The following is a 13,869-nucleotide window of genomic DNA, read 5'->3' as shown; positions in this document are numbered from 1 at the left end:
TTTTTAATTAAACCGTGTGAGAGCTAACTTGACTTAAATTAATTGATTTTATAGGTCCAAAGACAGCCTTGATGATCGATAAAAACATGACTTTAACTTTTTTAAAAAAAAATCAAGATGATAATTTTTGAAGAAAATATTAAGACAATAATAAATTGGATTGACCTTGACCCCTTAATGACCCAAGTCATGGACTCTATTGGGTTTAACAACTTTTTATATATAAAAAAAATTGTATTTAATTATATGATAAAAATAGATATTCACAGAATTGAACACTAACCTAATAATAGAGAGTTATTTGAGACAATTATCCCTTGAAAGCAAATAAAAATCAATAATGCAGTTCATTTCCCAATCAGTATAATATTAAATGATAAAATAGAAAACAAATTAAAAACAATTAAAAGACCAAAGGCAAAAAAAGCATATCATATCGGTAGGTAAACTTGTTAAACTTATGAATCGGGTAAGTCAGGCTCATACATCAAATTTATGAACTGGGTTATAAACTTCACTAGGAGTAAAATTTGTTTACTTCACTAGGAGTAAAATTTGTTTTTCTTTTTGAAAACTATTTTCTATTTAACTATATGATAATAAAAATAGGTGATTGCGAAATCGAACATCAACCCAAAAAAGTCATATTATTAAACTTTATAAAGTAATAAAAAATTAAAAGGTGTGAGGAAACCACTATTCACCCACACACATTGCACTATGAATGACAATAGTAATCCACAATGTTTTCTTTTCTTTCTTTTTCTTTTTCTTTTTGATTTTTTGTGATGATTTGTTTTTTCAAATTTGTGTTTGTTGATTTTATCTTTTAATATTGGGATGGTTGAGAATTTAGCTTCATAATTTATTTCATTTTATTTTACTTTTTTATAAGGTTAGCATGATTTGCGGGTTTGCTAGGGTAACCCGGATAAAAATAGATAATTGCGAAATCAAATATCAACCAAATATTGAGAATTTGTTTAGATCGCGATAACCTTATAAAAGGCAAAATGACACCAATTATAAAACTAAATTCTCAATTAACTCAGTATCTAAAGATGAAAAAAAAAAACTAATTTTAAAAAGTTAAACTTGTCAAGGCCACGAACCAAATTAATCAGCCAAATTTGTGAATAGGTTCATAGACTTTATAAAGTTTAATAATATAATTTTTTTTTCTTAAACTAATTTTTTAATTACATGAGAAAAAATAGACGATAAAAAAGTGAAGTAGAACTAGAAAAAAAGACACCCGACTAAACCCGTAAATCAGGGCAACCCAGGTTACCCTAGCAAATCCACAAAATCATGTTAACCTTATAAAAAGGTAAAATAAAATGAAATAAATTACGTAGTCAAATTCTCAACCATCCCAATATTAAAAGATGAAATCAACAAAAAAAAAATTGAAAAAAAAATCATAACAAAAATTCAAAAATAAAAGGAAGAAATAAAGAAAATAAAACATTGTGGATTACTATTGTCATTCATAGTGCAGTGTGTGTGGGTGAATAGTAGTTTCCTCACACCCTTTAATTTTTTGTTATTTTATAAAGTTTAATAATATGACTTTTCTCTAAAAAAAATTATTATTATATGAGAAAAAAATAGACTATAAAAAAAATTAAGTTCAATTAAAAAAAAAAAAAGGGACAACCCACCAAACTCGTAAACCAGAGCAATCTGGGTTACCTTAGCACACCTATAAACCATGTTAATCTCATATAAAGGAAAAAAATAAAAAAAGCAAATTACAAAACTAAATTCTCAACAATCTAAATTTTAAAAGATGAAATTGATAAAAATAGATTTGAAAACAAAATCATAACAAAAATTCAAAAACAAAAAAAAATGAAAGCAAAACATTGTGGAATACTATTGTAATCCACGCTGCAATAGGTGTTGGGTGAACACTGATTTCCCCCACATCTTTTAATTTTTGTTATTTCATAAAGTTTAATAACATAGTTTTTCTCTAAAACTATTTTTTTTAATAATATAAGAAAACAAATAGACTATAAAAAATTTAAGTTCAATTTGTTTTTTTTCTTACATCCATCAAATCTATAAACTGGAGCAACCTAGCTAGATTATCTTGACAAACCCACAAATAATGTTAACCTCATAGAAAGAAAAAAAAATTATAAAGCTAAATTCTCAACCATCTCAATATTAAAAAATAAAATCAACAAAAACAATTTTGAAAAAAAAAATCATAACAAAATAAAACAAAAGGAAAAGGAAAAGGAAAAGGAAAAAAAATATATGTGTTCAAATGAGGAAAAAACAATGTGCAGAAACATTGTAGCAATTCACATTATTTTATGGAAAAGTTACAAAGTTTTCCCCACATGTTTTAGCTTTTCTTTTATATATATATATATATCACTTAGTAGTCCTCACATCCCTAAATACCTAAACACTTGTAAAAGTCTCTAGTTTTAGTCGCTTAACATGGTTCGCAAATAGTGTTTTTATTATATTTGTTGTTGTTTTTTGGAATACAAAAGATAAATTTAGATAATAATAAGATGAAAATATTTTAACAAACTAATATATTTTTTTTGTATTACATAACTTATTATTAAAAAAAAAAAAAAAAAGATGGAGAAAACACTGTTCACCCAAACATAGTTCAATGTGAATAGAAACAATTTTTTCTCCTTCTTGGCTTTTAAAAAATGAAGCTTGTTGACATGTGTTTAGGGGTAAAATAGTATTTGTATTGGGATAATTTTGGTGTTCTAAGATTGATTGGGGGCAGGATGGGTATTTTGCATTTGAATCGTACTTTATAGCACTACCCTTAAAAGAAATCAATTTTTAAACTTCTACTCAGGTTTAGTTTTATAATTTCAATTAATAATAAACAGTAAAATAACATTTTTACCCTAAGAATTTTTTTTAAAAAAACCTAACGGGCAAATAGGTGAGCTTTTCGTTATTTTCAATATTGTTACACAATAAAAAGACCTTGACACCCTTGGTGTCAAATAATTTAACTCTCAGGTTAAAGGGTATTTGTGTGACATTGTTGCTTGTTTTGTAATTAATTGGTTCGGTTGTGGGCATTTGAGTATTTTAATAATAATAAAAAAAGACCAACGCATGTTAGGCACACGTTAACCGCTCTACCATCTTCGAATGGCATATACTAATGATTCCAGTGGTAAAAAAAGCCACTCTAGAGTGGCTTCGACATCTTCTCTGTGTCTTGTCCCTAGATATGTGGTGCGTTCATCAATTAGAGGTCTGGTTTGTCACTAACGACCATTGTTTTATTCTTTATTTCTTTTTTCCTCCTTGGTATTTGCGCCCTGCCACCTGATTTTTCAAGTCAATCACTAAACTTCTATTTCTTTTTTATTTAGTACTTTTTTTGTTATATGTTTTTTAAATAATTCATGGAATTAGATTTTTCTTTCGATTTAATCGTAATTCAATTTTTTTTTTCTTTGTCAAATTTGAACATCTTTTTTTTTTATTGCTATTTTTTGTAGTCTAAGATAATTTTTAGAGTTGCATTTTTTTTTCAATTCAACCCTCCTTAATTTTTTTTTCCTAATAGATTTCATTATCATTCATTTGATTATTATTATTTTTTACTTTGCATGATTTTCAAGAGAAGTATTTTTTTTTACCTGATTTAATTCTTCAATATTTAATTGGTTTGGATTTGAGCCTTGTTAAACTTGTGTCTAAGATTTCACGGATTGCAAACTTTGAAAATCAACCTAGCTTCATCAGGTTTGCCTAGGATTGATTTATTTTTTTGTTATTTTTTTGTTTTTTAAGCTATTTTTTTATTATTATTTCATTCTTCAATATTTATTTAATTAGAGATTGTGCTCCATTTTTTTTTAATGCTTTTTATGACCTTGGTTTTATCATTTTTTTTTTAATTGGATTACCTCATGTCTTTTTATTTGTTATTCTTTGTTAAGTTTATCCCTAACATCAAAATTTATAATATGAAAATTGACATAGCACAATACAGCCCCACCAATTTATTTGTCAAATCTTTCATAATGTCCTAAGGGGACACTAAAATAGGATCCCATTATCTAGGGCCATGTAGAATTAATTTATTGAATATAGACAGATGCTTACTTCATTTCGTTTTGTTCAGTTTTCTTTTTCGGGATGTTGCTCTAACGACCCATATGACTTCTTCTTATGTCGTCGTCTAGAATTTTATGGTCAGGTTTAAGCCATTTCAGCAAGCTTTTTTTGTGATAGGTGATGTCCACAATAGAGTGATAGTGGGTTGCCAATTATTTTTTTCCCTTTCCTTCTTTGTATAATATTAGTGGCTCATTTGGTTTGGTTGATTGTTGCCAAAACTTTTTTATGGTTCATCTACTATCGTTACTTATAGTTTAAATCAAATTATTAGACTACTCATTCTTATTTGATCTAGTCAAGAATGACTCCAGTATTAGGTTTTGCTTGCTTCTTTATAAATGTTATTGTCGTCTAAGCATCTCTTTTGTGCTCAAAAGTTTTTGATAGGCTCGTAGCGCAACATGGGTCACCGATATAGTAATATACAAAAACTCCTTGGCATTTTCACTATAATAGTGAATAATGAAATGCCAAAGCATTTTACACGTTGGTCCTAAAAAATAAATAAAACATTTGAGAACTTTTTTTTTTTCAACATATGTTGTTTTTTTTTTAATTTTATTCTCTAACATTGAGTTTATTGGGTATTCGACTTCACAATTTGTTTTGATTTGCTTTCTATAGAGCTATGTCGGTCTTATGATCCGGGTCACGAATTTTGCAAGTTAGCCATGTTAACTCAGGTTTTTTTTTCTTCTATTTTTTACATTTATTTTTTTTCTATCTTTCAACATTGGGTTAATTGAGAATTAGACTTCATAATCATCATTATCTTTTGATTTTCTTTATATAGGGTTATCATGATCTCACGACTTGGGTCACGAGTTCTGCAAGTTATCCAGGTTGACTCGGGTTTTTTTTTAATTGATTTTTTTCAATGATGTCCTTCAATATTGGATTGATTGGAAATTCAACTTTATAATTTTTTTTTTCTTTATGTGGAGTTATCCTAGTCTCTTCACTTGGGTTTAACAGGTTTACTTACGTTTAACAGGTTTACTTACGTTGACTTGGGTGATTGTTTTTGTCTTTTTTTATTTAATTTAATCCTTAAACATTGGGTTAATTAAAAATTAAGCTTCATAATTTGTTTTTTATTTGCTTTCTGTGAGGTTATCATGCTTTTATATCTTGGGTTGTGGGTTAATTCGATTAACTTGAGTTTTTTTTCTCCTTTTTTTTAGTTGACTTTTTTTTTAATCTCATCCTGTAATATTAAATTAACTGGAAATTAGATTTCATAATTTGTTTCAGTTTGTGTTTTATGAAGTTATCATAATCTCATGACTTGGATCACAAGTTTGTTTGGTTGACTTTGGTGGTTTTTTGTGTCCTTTTTTTAATTTTTTTCTTTATTATTATTTCATCCTTCAAGATTAGGTTGATTGTGAATTAAAATTCATAATTTGTTTCAATTGGCTTTTTATAAGGTTATTTCAGTCTCATGACCCAGGTTTGGAAGGTTAACTTGAATCAACTTAGCTTATTTTTTAGTTGATTTTTGTTTTCAATTTTAACATTGGGTTGATTGAGAATTGGGTTGAATAATTTTTTTTATTTGCTTTCTATAGTATTATTAGAGTTTATTGACCTGGATAGCATATTTGATAATTTAACCTAAGTTGATCTTAGTCTATTTAATATGTTGTCATTTCAATAGTTAAAAAACAATATCATATTTATTTTTTAGTTAAACTATATTTTTATTCGTTATCTGGGTTGTTTTTGGACCTACCAAGTAGACTAGGGGTGAGCATTTTCGGTTCGGTTCGGTTTTTCTCTAAAAAACTAACCAAAATCAAAATTTGAAAAACTTGAAAATTCAAACCGGAACCGAACCGGAACCGGTTCAAACCGACCGGTTTCGGTTCGGTTCGGTTCGGTTTTTTTAACAGAAAAACCGAAAAACTTGTATTATTGCTTTTTTGGGCTTTTTTAGGCTGTTTTGGGCTTTGTAATGGGCTTGTAATTAATATAAATATTTTCTACTTTTGTTACAAAATTCTATAATAATATATTTAATATTTCTTGTCACTAAATATTCATTTATATTAAATTATTAGTGATAATATTATGTTTAATATGTTGCAAGTCTTTCTAATATTTATGTTTTGGAGTTTGGACTCCTCATGCATCATAGTTTAAATAACACACACACACACCAAATTAAAATTAAAATTACAAAACATTGCCTTCAAAAGGGCTTAAAAAAACAACAAATAACATTGCCATAAAAAATAAAATACTTCATGCAAAAAAACATAAATCTTCATTGTGCACATCATCTCCATCAAAAAGCACATCAAGAAGACAAAAACATTGCACTTTGATTCCATAATACCATTGACATCAAAACCTGAAAATCAAGATCTAAAATTATAACATGATAAAATAAATTAGAATATGTAAAAATAAAAAGTAGTATTTTACCATCAAAGTAACTTTTGAACTAATTATCATCCGTTACTAAATGTAACTTTCCACCAAATTCTACAAAATAAAAAATTAGACATGTTAGATGATTGCAAACAATTTAATTAATAAATAACAAAATAAAAGGTGCAAGTTTCTAAAATAAATTACCTGACTCAAGGTTTTCATAGGTTTCAAGATCATTTATCAAGCTTCTAATATCAGTTGGAATTGATCCATGATGCAACCAATTTTGACAACAAATGAGTGCTTGAACAGTTGCTGGAGATAGGGAACTTCGAAAGTGATCAAGTACACGACCACCTGTGCTAAATGCTGATTCAGAAGCCACTGTGGATATAGGAATAGCCAGAACATGTTGTGCAACCTTTGAAAGTGTCTTATATTTCAAAGCATTACTTTTCCACCAACCCAAAATATCTAACTTATCATCATTAGGATCCTCACAACCTTCAATCAAATACCTCTCAACCTCATTTTTATTTTCCACACTATCCACCTCTAGCAAATGTCTTTTGAATCGAGCCAAAGTGTTAACATCTACCTCCACATCATCAATAGCATTAACATCATGTTTATGCCTATTATTATCCACCACTTCATCAATTGTCAAATAAAACTCATACAAGCTCACCAAAGTATCTTTCACCTTATTTGTTAGCAATTGTGTTTTGTCATTATCATACAAATCACCAAAGCAAAATTTCACATATTTCAACTTCAAACGTGGATCTAAGACATTAGCCACATATAACAAAAAATTCTGATTTACTTCACAACCCCAATACTTCTCAAACTTTAACGTCATATTCATTGTCATTCCACTTAAAATACTATCTTTACTTTTACACAATTGCAACAAGTTTGTATGCATGTAAATCAATTCATTGAAGAAAGAATTTGATGTGACATGCAATGAGCCAGAAAATCTCAATGTAACCATATAAAAGATTTTTAAGAACTTAATCAAAGTTCTTGCATTTTCCCAATCCTCCAAACCAGGTGGCCCTATGTTTTTTTTATTCCCCTTTGAATCAACCTCCAAAAAGTAACTCATATACCTAGGTTCTTTTTCACCTAACCTCACAAATACCTTTTCAAACTTTTCAGCAGCTTCTAGCATAAGATAAGTTGAATTCCATCGAGTTGCAACATCTAAACACAATGATTTCTTACACTCTATATGCAACTTTTCAGCCCACTTCTTAAATGCAAGATGCCTTGATGGTGAAGATCTCACAAACCTAATGGCATTTCGAATCTTAACAACTGAAACATTAATCTCTTTCAAGCCATCACACACAATGAGGTTTACAATGTGTGCACAGCATCTAACATGCAAGTGCTCATTTGACAGTATATTAGTTGGCCAATCTTTCATTACATTCTTTAAATATGAAATGGTCACATTATTAGAGCTTGCATTGTCTAATGTAATGGTCAACAGTTTATCAATCCCCCACTCCAACAAAAAATTCTCAATAACTTGGCCAATTGTCTCACCCATATGATTGGAAACTTGACAAAAATTAAGAATTCTTTTATGCAAATTCCAGTCATTATCAATCCAATGAACTGTTAAACACATATAGTTAATATTTTGGATTGATGTCCATGTATCTGTTGTCAAGCACAATCGTTGACCCCTAAGAGCTGTCCTCAATCTATCCTTCTCTTCAACATAAAGTTTCAAACAATCTCTCATAATTGTAAAACGAGAAGGAATCTCAAATCTAGGTTGTATAGTCCTAGCAAACAATTTAAATCCCCGACCCTCCACAAAATTAAAAGGCAACTCATCAATTATAACCATCTTTGCTAGTGCTTGTCTACATTCATCATAATTATAACCTATTGCCTTAAGACTTCCCACATTTTGTTCACCCAATTCACCATTCTCTATCTTAGGTTCTAATACCAAAACCTTTTGTTTCTTATCAACCACAAAAGGAAACTTCTTGCACACTTTTAAATGACTCCACATATTACTTGTGCCATTAACAATAGTATGACATGCATAATTTTTTCCACAATAATTACATTCAGCTCTAGGGGCTTTAGGATCAACATCAAGTTTTGTAAAGTGATCCCAAATTTGTGACTTTTTTCTATCATCAGCATTTCTTTTCCTAGATGCAAGAACTTGAGGTTGTTTACCTTTTATATCTGTGGTGGATCCTGCATTGGTTGATTCTGTGTTAGGTTTTGAAGTTGGAGACGTGGTAGATGTTGGTGTAGTGCCCGTGGATGAAGCATTTTGAATTTGAGTAGTTTCCATCTGTAATTACATAATGAAAACATGTTACAAGCATTACAACATAATACAATTTCAGCATATATATATAAACACAACTAGCAGCATAATACAAGACAAGCATTACAGCTAACAACATAATACAAGCATTATAATAATACAAGCATTACAATATATAATAGCAGCACATATATAGCATTACAGCTAGCAGCATAATACAAGCATTACAATATATAATAGCAGCACATATATATATATACAAACTCACAGCATATATATATATATATATATATATAATACAAGCATTACAATTATATAATAGCAGCATATATATATATAATACAAGCATTACAATTATATAATAGCAGCATATATATATAATTATATATATATGCTATATATATGCTGCTGTTATATAATTATATATATATATAATTATATATATACACACACACACACACAAAACTCACAGCATATTACATATATATAATTATATATATATATATATATATATAATTATATATATACACACACACACACACACACACAAAACTCACAGCATATTACATATATATAATTACAATCTCACATATATTATATATACAAACTCAGCATATATATATATAATTACAATCTCACATATATTATATATACAACTCACAGCATATATATATATATATATATATAATTACAATATACAAACTCACAGCATATATATATCAAGCATTACATCATAATATAATCTCATCATATATATATAAATATATAATAGCAGTATATATAAACATTATAAATATATAATAGCAGTAAAACACATTGTCTGTCAAATTTCTTCTTAAGCATTTTATTAAAAAATAAACAGAGCATATGTTCAAAAAAAAAAAAAAAAGATTGACAGGAAAAAAAAAATCATACCTGGTGTGACATGATTCAAGGTCGGGTGTGAGAGAGAGAGGTGACTGCCTGACTGGTCGCTAAATCTGGAGTTGGACTCTGGAGGTTCGGTGTGCCGGTGTGGTGTGTATCCTACGATTCAAGATCTGGTGTGATCGTGTGAGAGAGGGACATGGTTGACTGGTGTTCGAAGATGAAGATGGTGGCCGGTGGGAGAGGGATGTGGCTGAGTCGCTGACCGGCGTTTGAAGATGAAGATGAAGATGGTGGGAGAGGGATGTGGCTGGCTAGTGTTTGAACTTTGAAGATGAAGAATTGAAGATGGTGGGGGAGGGATGTGGAGAATCGAAGATGGTGGGGGCTGATCTGATTGTGGATTAATTTCAATTTGAAATTGTGAATTGTGAGACTGTGAGTTGAGAGAGCGGCTCAGGAGAAGGAAAGGGACGGCTGAAGTGTAGATGCTAGGGTTAAAAAAAATGACGCTATTTTTTTTTGTATTTATAGTACCCCTTAAACCGAACCGGTTCGGTTCGGTTGGGGTTTTTCCGGTTTCCGGTTTCTGAAACTGAAACCGAACCGAACCGAACATTTTTGGGAAAAAATTAATCGGTTTCATCGGTTTTTTTTTCGGTTCGGTTTTTTCGGTTTTTTTTTTCTCGGTTTTTTCGGTTTATTCGGTTTCTCGGTTTTTTTGCTCACCCCTAAAGTAGACTAGATAACATCAAGTCAATTCCTATATAGTTTTAATTTTTTTTCTTCTAAAAACATATTAACGACATCTAGATATTGTTTTATATTAAATAAAAATTAATTCAACCCATAGCATAGCACGGACAACCATCTAGTTATTAATTTTATTACGTACACATATTTTTCTAACAACAATCTAAAGTTAAAAAAAAACATATGAAAAAATTAAAAGGAGATGTTATATAAATATACAAATATCATTTCAATAGAAATTCTCAATATAATAATAATAATAATAATAATAATAATAATAATATAGAACAAATATTTTAAGATGAATTATAATATAAAACACTAGAATATATGGTTTGTGTGCCATATTTTAATAAATTTTACAGAGAGAGTTGTCATTAAAAACATTTACAAGGTTTATTGACATTAGAGGTACATATGCTATCAATTTTGTATAAACACACCTTTAATTTCACTTTGGACAATGGGGCTCCTATGATTTGATATGTTAGGCACAAAGACCCCTCCATTCATCATTAAGTCAATTTGTTTCCTATAATTTTGACTTTTAAAGGAGAGGAGTGACACACGCTAGATTTTTTATTGGTTTTGATTTTTAAAAATGTAAAATTTATTAAAAATTGAAAATTAGTTAAATATTAAAAAAACTAAAAGTGGAACAAAATAAACATTTTTTTACACTACAAGTTCTTTTATTTTAAGAAGAACAAAATAAATAAAACTTTTATTAACACCTTTTTTTTTTAATTTATTACTTGTTTTCAATATCACAAATTGTTAATATTATTTACAATTTTGATCATTTAGATCTTATAGATTAAAAGGTGGTGTAATATTATTCAATCAAGGTTGAAATTATGAATATAATTTCTTATTTATTTTCAATATTTTGTTTCATATGTATGGTGTTTCAATTTAACTTCTTATGAAAAAATGATTTTATAGATTCGAGCTTTTCTAATTTTACATAAAATTTATGTCTTTCCTAAGATTTTTTATTTGGATTTTCAAAATAAAATAAAAATCATGCAGAAAATACAGAAAAAATCTATCATGAATAAATAGTAATTAGGTAGAAAAAATATTCTAAAAATGATTAAACAGATAAAAATAAATAAATAAACATTTTAAAAAGTATGAATCATTTTTTTTATTCTTTTGGATTTTAAAATATATCAAATTAAAACAATTCAAAATTATAAAAAAAATAAATTTTCATGAAACATTCAAACTATACTCTTAGCTACAGGGCCTTTTTTGAAATGCATGATGCAAATCATGGTTTTTTAAATTTTGATTTTTTTTGTTAAAAATTATATTTTTATGTTTTCAGGTCATTTTGATGTTTTAATATCAAAAATAATTTTTTAAAAATAAAAAAAATATATTATTTTAATATATTTCTAAATAAAAAATTATTTTAAACTATAACTACCACCACAATTTTATAAAATAATGCAGAGTCCAGGAGTGCCACTGCCACCAAATTAATAAATGTGGGATTGGAAATTCCTCCATTTTCATCAAAGAAGAGGTCAAGTCTATGTTGGTTTCTTCCCTGTAATGTTTTGTTGTCGTTATCGTCACTTTCTTTCATTCACCGATCTCTTTTCTCACTGGGGAAGAGCTCGATCCATGAAATAATAACATCTTTTTTTTTTACCAACATAGACTAATATCATAATTTCTTGAAGGGAAATTAAGAAACTAATGACAGCTGAAATAAGCTCATTGGCTACTAATATAATAATTTCTATTTCTTAATTCTCTGCTCTTCGAGCCAAAAGCATTTTGTTGTAGTCAATATCAATTCCCATTAGACTGCCGATCTTCCATAAAAAAATTATTTTTTTATATATTTTTAAATTATTTTGATGTGCTGATGTTAAAAATAATTTTTTTAAATAATAATAAAATATTATTTTAATATATTTTTAATAAAAAAACATTTTAAAAAATTATCACTTCTAAATATTTCTCAAATAAAATAAAATAACAAGGCTAAAACTAACTAACTAAATACATGATTTTCATTCTAATCATATCTATCCATTCCAAACAAACATCTTATCTATCAATTGTTAATAATATAAATCCTATATCTTATATTTTTTATATATAATTGATGGAAGTTTATTCCCATGAGTTTTCAATAATATATAATAATTTAGTATTTTATTTAGTTTTTGGCAAATGACACGGCACGATAAAAAAGAGAAGTGGGCTAGTTGGACTCTGCCCATTTTCAAACTTGGGCACAGTGGACATCGTCTTGCAGGTCCATCATGGCCCACTTCACCTTTCCAGCTGGCAAAATGTTTAGGGAAATAAATTGCACAAGTCCGATTTATTATGTGGCTTATCTCTAACTAAAAACTAAAGAATGAAATCAATGTTTTGAAATATTAAATCAACTCAAAATTGAAGAGTGAAATCAAAAGGAAAAATCAATGTAGTAAAAAGACCAAAAAAAAAAAAAATGAGGATCAAAATTGGTTTAAAAACTAGTAACAATGGTTTGATTATAAGGTGAAATTATAAAGAATAATAACTTTTATAAAATAATTAAAAAAAAATTAAAAATCAAATAATAAGAATCAAATTGAAAAATAAAATGTTAAGATATTTGTAAAAATGTATTTAGACAAACAGATTCTATGATTTAGTATGATCTCTCCCCAATCTATTCTCCGTTGTGTGTGTGTGTGTATGTATTGTGTGCGTGTAAAAAGTTGGGGAGTATAGTAAAATTTCGATAAAAAGATGGGTTTAAGAAAATGAGATTGCTCATTAAATATTCAATTCACATCTTTTACTAAATGCTCCATTAATTATCTTTTTCGCGACCTCCATTTGAAACAATTGTCATCTATTTGTGGTGTTTTTTTTGTTTTTTTTGTTTTTTTAACTTTATGGGTTGGAGATAAATTGCATCAGAGCATTTATGTTGTAGGTTCTACTTGAATTATAATTTATACTTTAACTGTTTGATTTTATCTTGTTAATTAACTTTGCGCAACTTTTGATGAGAAAGAATAGTCCACAAAATCTTACATTTAAGTGGGAGATACCTTCTTGACTGATTTTGTTCAAATCTAAAGGAAGGTAAAAATAATTATGATTTTGGAGAGAATCTTATATTAATTATAGGTGATTTGTGTTATGCCGCAAATTGGATCAAATTTTTCCTAGTATAAAAAAGATGTCTAGGCAACATCAACAATTTTAAAGAAGGCATGATTAAAAACATGAACACCACCCTATAACCAAAAAGAGTTCATCAAGATGGTTCTAACACTACTATAAGGACTGAACAATATTATTAAAAGAGGTCACATGCACAATCAAAGCAATGACCTAGAAAGTAGACCAAACAAAATATCATGAAATAAGCATTTCATGCTTATATTTTATTAACTAATCTAAACTAATTT

The sequence above is a fragment of the Populus alba genome, chromosome 4, assembly GCF_005239225.2.
Source record: "Populus alba chromosome 4, ASM523922v2, whole genome shotgun sequence".
Lineage (NCBI taxonomy): Eukaryota > Viridiplantae > Streptophyta > Magnoliopsida > Malpighiales > Salicaceae > Populus > Populus alba.
The sequence above is the reverse complement of the archived record's forward strand: the minus strand, read 5'-3'. Positions refer to the sequence as shown.